The 7383-nt window shown below is 43.6% G+C and overlaps 1 long non-coding RNA gene across 1 annotated transcript; it reads right to left on the bottom strand.

Moving 5' to 3' along the window:
- Positions 1 to 1424: 1424 nt before the first annotated feature.
- LOC124026134 lies at positions 1425 to 5248 on the bottom strand. Its single transcript, XR_006837264.1, has 5 exons — positions 5172 to 5248; positions 4755 to 4836; positions 4271 to 4564; positions 2833 to 3152; positions 1425 to 2482 (listed from the first exon to the last, which is right to left on the bottom strand). It is a non-coding gene; the product is annotated as an uncharacterized LOC124026134 (long non-coding RNA).
- Positions 5249 to 7383: the final 2135 nt, after the last annotated feature.

The following is a 7383-nucleotide window of genomic DNA, read 5'->3' as shown; positions in this document are numbered from 1 at the left end:
TCAAAGGTTAGTGATTAATTTATCTCTTTTTCTGCTTTTTGTGACTCCTCTCTTTGGCTGGAAAAATGGCTGTGTTTTTCTGTGACTAGGCACTCACCTAACATAATTGCTTGGTGTGCTTTTGTCGTGAAGTCTTTTTGAAATCGGACACTGTGGTGGGATTAACAAGAATTGTATCTTTAAAATGGTCTCAAATACTTATGAGATTTCTGTTGTTTGAATTTGTCTCCATGCACTTTCACTGGCTGTTGTTATATCGATCCCGTTAGCGATCTCAGCCCAAAGAGGTTTAACCAACAGTGCAGTTCAAGAAGAGTTAAGAAAATATGTACCAAATAAACGAAAGTAAAACATAATAAAAAAGTAACACAATAAAATAATGTAAATAGTCCGGGTGGCCATTTGGTTAATTGTTCAGCAGTTATGGGGGCTTGGGGGTTGAAGCTGTTAAGGAGCCGTTTGTTCCTATACTTGATGCTCTGGTACCGCTTGCCATGCGGTAGCAGAGAAAACGGTCCATGACTTGGGTGACTTGGAGTCTCTGACACTTTTTTGGGCTTGGATGGAAAGGAAGCTTGGTCCCAGTGATGTACTGGGCCGTATGCACTATCCTCTGTAGCCTTACGGTCAGATGCCGAGCAGTTGCCATACCAGGTGGTGATGCAACCGGTCAGGATGCTCTCGATGGTGCAGCTGTCAAGGATGGGAGTTTATGTTTATACAAGACCTCCCGACCTCACCTACCTTCAACCAATCATGCCCTCTGCATTGTTACAACATTTGAGAGGCCATGGCGATACGGTATGGAGCTCAAGTTGGTCTCTGCATGGCTCCGGGGGCCGCAATTCTGTCACACCATCCATAGGGCACCTCAGACCACATTTTCGGACCAAGCACCAATTGGCTCTTAGCTTTGGGTAGTAAGCGAATTAACGGAACCGAATCACATTGGTGAAAGAGTTGTTCACTTGGCTCCCTGATTTGCATACTGCTACTTCTCCTTTTTGAGCTATTTATTTTTTCTGCAGATACATTACAAACTAATTGTAAAGAGGGTGAGTCCTCACTGCAGAAACAATAAATAGTGAGGAGATCACAGCAATCTGGTGCATGTAATACATTGTTTTTGCAGGACATCTAATCATTTGGCCAGATCTGACATATGGACCGGCTCGAGCCAAATGATCCGGCTCACTGAAAAGACTCACCGAAAAATGACAATCACTACAAAAGTTACAGGTGCTTGCGCCAGTTTCTCAAAACAGTTTCGACACAGTTTTACACTTTGTGAACAATAATATTTCTTACATTTGATCAAAGAAACGTAAATATAGCAAACATTCTTTATAATCATTTAGCAAATACATATATTTATTACGCATCATGTAATACGTTATAATAATACATTCATCTGTTATCGAGATCCTTGGGACGTGCCTACCCCACAGAAGTTGAAATGTAAAATAGTTAATGTAAGGATTAAAGTATTGCTTGTGGATTAAGGTTAGGATTTAGGGTAGGGACGTCTCAAGTGTATCACTGACCCAAAAATAATCATAGTTTACTTTAAAATTATGGTGTACGTCTGCCCTCTTGTGGGGATATTGTCTATTACACGTACCGTGATATCCCCTTTGATATCAAGCAAGGCCAGATTAAATGTGACATTGATCTTGACTAGTAAACCTTCCAGTTACAATATCAGTAGCACCACCACCAGAGAGATGAATGATTCCTCCTTTATACCTTACCAGCTTCCCTTTCATATTCACACACTCAAAGGATCCTCCTTTATACCTCTCACCCCCCAATAAAATGCTTATGCTGGTTTAAAATCACTAGCTTTAAACTGGAAGACTAGGCAGAACATCAGCAAAGACTGGGCCCTAGATAAAATAAACCCTGTATCATTTGATTCAAGGCAATCAAGCTACAGTCATTGGCTACCGATTCATATAGTAAACTATGATAGGAAGACATCCACATCCACTTCAGTGAACATAGAACATTTCATCCAACATTTCACGACAACAAAGAAGTTGGCAACCAGAACATACTACTTTCATACATAACTCAACTCCCTGTGCTACTCTTCTCCTGCTCTAGCAGTGTCCCACTTTCAGCTACTGGGAGATGGAGCTCCTCCTCTTCCTCTGTGCGTTCATCCATCCCTCAGGACACGTGGCCTCATCAAGATGATCATCACAACAATTCTGGATTCTTTGAACTTCTGACAACGGTTGGCTGTCCTGAACTGGAACAGGAAGATCCTCAATGGACAGATGTGCTGGTGATGCTGTGTTGATCATCGTGGTGTCCTCTTTTCCCGTGACTGTGAAGCCCACTGTTGGCTGTCTCCTTTTTCTCTTGTGAATCGCCAGTAACACGAGCACACAAATGATTAACAGAAGTAGAATATTTATTCCTATCACTGGTACCCTACTCCTTTCTCTATCAATCATTGCAGGCTCCGATCGCTTTTCTAGAGAAAGATAGAAAATAGTAGTGTTAGTGCAGCAAAGATAAGGGAAATGACAACAATATTATACTGAAGCAATAAGGCCTGAGGGGGTGTGGTCTTTGGCTGACAGCCGTGGTATATCAGCCTATCAGCATTCAGGGCTCGAACCACCCAGTTTATAATCTCAACTAGCGAAGACAACAATAGAAAACAGCAAGACTGCCATGACTAAATACTATTCTCTTTAAATATTACACTAACACTACATCTACTATTATGATAATAATAAGACAAAGAACAATGTCTATACGTTAAAAAGTGAATATTAAATACAATACTTAAGTGAGAAAATAATTCAATAGACATCCCACCGTTAACAGTGAGAGTGACTCCATGTGGATATCCTGGCTTACTATCCTGGTTGAAGAAGCACAGGTAGGTCCCCTGGTCAGACGAGCGTACACCGGTGAAAGTGAGGGACAGCTCACCCTCTCCGTAACCATCCCTGGTCACTGATGTCCTGTCAATGAATCCAGGGCCAAGGTAGTATTGGTCGGGTCAATCTTCAGCACAGTCTGTCCATCTTTCTCCCACTGGACATAAATCTCACCATCGGTTGCCTGCTTATTGGTTGAGCCATAGCAGTGAAGTGTGACATTATCTCCGACGTGAGCTGATATTTCTGTCGGGACTGTTAGATGAGGAGGGAGAAGAGGGGTGGGCCTTGAATGGTGTGCCATTGTGAAAGTAATTGAATTAGATATAGGTCTACATGGAATGTATGACAATTAAAGTGAATGGGGAAGGTGCTGGGGGGTTAAGGTTAGAGAGAAGGTGCTGGGGGTTAAAGTGAAGGGGGAAGTTGCTGGGGGTTAAGGTTAGAGAGAAGGTGCTGGGGGTTAAAGTGAAGGGGAAGGTGCAGGGGGTTAAGGTCAGAGATAAGGTTCTGGAGGATTAATGTTAGAGAGAAGGTGCTGGGGGTTAAGGTCAGAGAGAAGATGCTGGGGGTTTAAGGTCAGAGAGAAGATGCTGGGGGTTTAAGGTCAGAGAGAAGGTGCTGGGGGTTAAGGTTAGAGAGAAGGTGCTGGGGGTTAAGGTTAGAGAGAAGGTGCTGGGGGTTAAGGTTAGAGAGAAGGTGCTGGGGGTTAAGGTTAGAGAGAAGGTGCTGGGGGTTAAGGTTAGAGAAGGTGCTGGGGGGTTAAGTATTAGAGAGAAGGTGCTGGGGGGTTAAGGTTAGAGAGAAGGTGCTGGGGGTTAAGGTTAGAGAGAAGGTGCCTGGGGGTTAAGGTTAGAGAGAAGGTGCCTGGGGGTTAAGGTTAGAGAGAAGGTGCTGGGGGTTAAGGTGAGAGAGAAGGTGCTGGGGGTTAAGGTTAGAGAGAAGGTGCTGGGGTTAAGGTTAGAGAGAAGGTGCTGGGGGATGAAGGTCAGAGAGAAGGTGCCTGGGGGTTAAGTTTAGAGAGAAGGTGCCTGGGGGTTAAGGTTAGAGAGAAGGTGCTGGGGGTTAAGGTCAGAGAGAAGGTGCTGGTGGGTTAAGGTCAGAGAGAAGGTGCCTGGGGTTAAGTTTAGAGAGAAGGTGCCTGGGGGTTAAGGTTAGAGAGAAGGTGCTGGGGGTTAAGGTCAGAGAGAAGGTGCTGGTGGGTTAAGGTCAAAGAGAAGGTGCTGGGGGTTAAGGTCAGAGAGAAGGTGCTGGGGGGGTTAAAGTTAGCGTAGTGTGAAAGCCAAAAGGAGAGGAGTGGAGGATGAGGGAATGAAGGATAAATGGACATGAGTTGAATATTACAATATTGCTTCACATCTGCAACATCTTACCCAGAACATCTAGCTTCACATCTGCAACATTCCGTTTATCACAGACACACTCATATGAGCCCTTGTCATTGTACACCGCAGAGCTGATTGTGAGAGAGAGGTCTTTGTTGATTTCCACCCTCTTCTCAAAGCGCTTTCCTTCAATTAATTTTCCTTGGTCAATCTTGGCAACGTCCTGGCCATCCACAATCCTCCAAACGATGCCAATGTCACAGGTTGCATTGCAAGGGAGAGTGACAGAGTGCTTCAAATTCACAGTTTTAAGAATGATACCATTGGCAATCGAGGGGCATTCTGTGGAAATGGTCGGGAAGGAAAATAAATACAAGGATTATAATGTTTACATATTTGTATCCAAACTAAATCCTCAACATATTTAACATTAGGCTAATACAGTGAACACGCTCAATGATGTTGATCAAGAGGCCAGTTAACACAAAAAGAAAATAGTGTATCTAAAATGATTCATTTAGGAAAAGCGTACCAAGAAGGCCAACCATCAATGTAAAAACACAGCAGAAGAGTTTCCAACCCATGCTGTGCTCTACTGCCCCAGGATTCAACATCTGTGAAAATGAACAAGCATTTTAAGATGTGGATTATTGTTGTAATGCCTAAACTATTTAGCCTACACTAAAATAGTAGCCTACTAAGAAACTATCATCTTTGTTGCATAACGTTTTGCTGTGGTTTGCTACAGTGTGCACTACTGCTTGGGTGTGCACTATACACCCCTATAAAAAGAACTTTCTCTTCAGACCATTGCCGTCCATTAAAACAACATTCATTCATCACATACACCTTACAAACTAAGAAACAAGTATCATATTCCACCCCCGACCCCCAAACAAACAGATTTTCAATAGAATATACTTCATTTACCAAACTATAGATTTTTTACCTAGGGCGTTGGTTGTCCTGAGAAATAACTACTTTCGTTTTCTTCTTCTTCATTGGACTATTTAAGGCGCATTACCGCCACCAATTGGACTGGAGTGTTAACCAGAGACAGGAAGGTCTAAATCCTACCCATGATTCTCATCTCCCTAAGGAAGCGTAATACATCATTAAATACTACAGCCGCTGAAGATTTTCCCAGCAGTTCACTTAATATTGGCTCTTTAATTTGTTTATTTATTTTGCACCCCATTATTTTTATTTCTACTTTGCACATTCTTCCATTGCAAAACTACCATTCCAGTGTTTACTTGCTATATTGTGTTTACTTTGCCACCATGGCCTTTTTTGCCTTTACCTCCCTTATCTCACCTCATTTGCTCACATTGTATATAGACTTGTTTATACTGTATTATTGACTGTATGTTTGTTTTACTCCATGTGTAACTCTGTGTCGTTGTATGTTTCGAACTGCTTTGCTTTATCTTGGCCAGGTCTCAATTGTAAATGAGAACTTGTTCTCAACTTGCCTACCTGGTTAAATAATGGTGAAAAAACAACATTACTCCTTAAATCTAACAATAATCTCCCCCTTTCCCTCCCATATTGCTTGCACTGAAATGGAACATGTTCCACTGTCTCCATCTCCTCCTGACAGTGATGACATCACCCAGTCGGTTGTTTTCCTACCAATTTCAATGTCCTGTTGAGCCTTGTGTTTCCCAGTCTCAGCCTTGTGATTACACTTTCCTCCCTTCCCCTCTGCCTGAGGACCTCCCTGCCCCCTCTGCCTGAGGACCTCCCTGCCCCCTCTGCCTGAGGACCTCCCTGCCCCCACATTTTCCTAGATATTATACAGGTGTCTTCCCTTTCCCTTCCTGTTCCACAACTCTTATACAGGTGTCTTCCCTTTCCCTTCCTGTTCCACAACTCTTATACAGGTGTCTTCCCTTTCCCTTCCTGTTCCACAACTCTTATACAGGTGTCTTCCCTTTCCCTTCCTGTTCCACAACTCTTATACAGGTGTCTTCCCTTCCCTTCCTGTTCCACAACTCTTATACAGGTGTCTCCCCTTTCCCTTCCTGTTCCACAACTCTTATACAGGTGTCTTCCCTTTCCCTTCCTGTTCCACAACTCTTATACAGGTGTCTTCCCTTTCCCTTCCTGTTCCACAACTCTTATACAGGTGTCTCCCCTTTCCCTTCCTGTTCCACAACTCTTATACAGGTGTCCTCCCTTTCCCTTCCTGTTCCACAACTCGTATACAGGTGTCTTCCCTTTCCCTTCCTGTTCCACAACTCTTATACAGGTGTCTTCCCTTTCCCTTCCTGTTCCACAACTCTTATACATGTGTCTCCCCTTTCCCTTCCTGTTCCACAACTCTTATACAGGTGTCTCCCCTTTCCCTTCCTGTTCCACAACTCTTATACAGGTGTCTTCCCTTTCCCTTCCTGTTCCACAACTCTTATACAGGTGTCTCCCCTTTCCCTTCCTGTTCCACAACTCTTATACAGGTGTCTCCCCTTTCCCTTCCTGTTCCACAACTCTTATACAGGTGTCTCCCCTTTCCCTTCCTGTTCCACAACTCTTATACAGGTGTCTTCCCTTTCCCTTCCTGCTCCACAACTCTTATACAGGTGTCTTCCCTTTCCCTTCCTGCTCCACAACTCTTATACAGGTGTCCTCCCTTTCCCTTCCTGCTCCACAACTCTTGCCATTTGTTTTTAACCACTGTTCTCATAAACCCTTGGCTTCTGCTTTACTGAATGACAAATCCATTTCAACATTAGGATGTTTGAGAGGCTGCTTGGCGATAGCATCCACCTCCTCATTCCCCTCTACTCCCACATGAGCTGGTACCCAGAGGAACATCACAAACACCCCCGTCTGTTTCACCCTGTACAAGCACTGTAAGACCTCATACAATACACCCTGTCTGCTCTGAGACACACATGAATTTAAGCTCATCAGTGCTGCACAGGAGTCAGACTAGATGACTACCCTGTCATCCTCACCTCCTCCGCCCACTCTGCAGCCAAGAGTATGGACATCTCTATTGTGTAAACAGATAAATGACCTGTTGCTCTTTTCGTCACTGCCACGTTAAACTCTAAAAGCTGTTCCTGTCCTGCCTTTTTTAGGGTCATTAGATCCATCTGTGAATATATTAAAGAAAGCATAGTACAGTGTAATTAAATGTTTCACAACTGAATCTA

Source organism: Oncorhynchus gorbuscha, unplaced genomic scaffold, assembly GCF_021184085.1.
Source record: "Oncorhynchus gorbuscha isolate QuinsamMale2020 ecotype Even-year unplaced genomic scaffold, OgorEven_v1.0 Un_scaffold_2627, whole genome shotgun sequence".
Lineage (NCBI taxonomy): Eukaryota > Metazoa > Chordata > Actinopteri > Salmoniformes > Salmonidae > Oncorhynchus > Oncorhynchus gorbuscha.
Note: the sequence above shows the minus strand (reverse complement) of the source record. Positions and strands in the feature narration are given on the sequence as shown.